Genomic DNA, 1,265 nt, shown 5'->3' with positions numbered 1-1,265 from the left:
GTCTACCTCCTTGAGTTGATGCATACCTCCACCCCTCCTACTAGTTTGAACATGTTCTTCATTCCAATCAAGATTGGAGGCCATCTTCTCCACAAGAGCTATTGCAGCTAGTATGGTGAGTGATAGGAATGCACCTCCAGCAGCAACATCCATAGTCTCACAGGTACTGTTGGTCAACCCATGGTAGAAAGTCTACATGAGTAGCCAATTCTCCATCCCATGATATGGACATTCTGATATGTAATCTTGAAAGTGTTCCCATGCCTCAGTGATAGATTCATCATGTTGTTGCTAAAAGCTTGAGATTCTCCCACGTAGAGCATTGGTCTTGCCTATGGGAAAGAACTTTGCTAGAAAGGCAGTGGAGCAGTTAACCCATGTAGTATTTCTATCTTTATTGGCGAAGAACCATTGCTTTGCCTTCCCCAAGAGTGAGAATGGGAAGAGGCAAAGTAATATGGCATCTTGGGTTACTCCTTTGATGGTGAAAGTGCTACAGTTCTCCAGGAAGTGTTGGAGATGTGCACTCGCATCTTCATGTGCCTTTCCACTAAATTGGTTTGCTTGCACCATGTTGATGAGAGCATATGCATGAACATGATGATAATCTAACTATACTAAGCATATAATCAAAGTAGACGATGAACATTGCAATGAAGAACATGAATAAGATAAATATTAATATTATCATAACAATTGTAACTAGCATATAAAAGTAATGGAGGTACAAAAGAGAGAGGGGTACAAAGATTATACCAAATCATGCTCTTGACACGATCGGAAATCTAAGCGAAGCCTACCTGCCTCCCTCTAGACTAGCCTAACTAGCTATGCCTGAGAACATGGTGGAGCTCTGAGGATGATTAGGGTTTCTGTCTTCTCAAATGACTTGATGACTGGGGTTATGCCTAGGGTGTGGCAGGGGCTGGTATATATAAGCCAAAGCATCCAACATGAGCCCTTGGATCAAACTGACTTAAAGAACAGCGTAGATGCAATCTAGGAGGAGGTGGAGAACCGACATTGCGATGTGGAGGCTGACAGGTGGGCCCATAGGCTGGGCGGCCTATAGGTGGGGCCGGGTGGCCTGCAGGTGGGGCCGAGCGACCCCACTTAGTAGCCTCTTGCCCTCTGCTTTGGTGTGGAGTCCTCTTGAGTCTTTTGGAACCTTCTGGTGTTTGTTTCGTTGTGGATAAGTGTAATTAAATTTAACATGTAGGTCCACCTTGACTATTTTCTAGATAAACCCTATAGAAAATACAGAC

The 1,265-nt window shown here is 44.0% G+C and overlaps 1 non-coding gene across 1 annotated transcript; it reads left to right on the top strand.

The window, feature by feature from the left end:
- Window positions 1-214: 214 nt before the first annotated feature.
- On the top strand, window positions 215-323 carry LOC136553029 (small nucleolar RNA R71). The gene has a single exon (XR_010782935.1). It is a non-coding gene; the product is annotated as a small nucleolar RNA R71 (small nucleolar RNA).
- Window positions 324-1,265: the final 942 nt, after the last annotated feature.

This window comes from Miscanthus floridulus, chromosome 4, assembly GCF_019320115.1.
Source record: "Miscanthus floridulus cultivar M001 chromosome 4, ASM1932011v1, whole genome shotgun sequence".
In the NCBI taxonomy this organism is placed as follows: domain Eukaryota; kingdom Viridiplantae; phylum Streptophyta; class Magnoliopsida; order Poales; family Poaceae; genus Miscanthus; species Miscanthus floridulus.
Note: the sequence above shows the minus strand (reverse complement) of the source record. Positions and strands in the feature narration are given on the sequence as shown.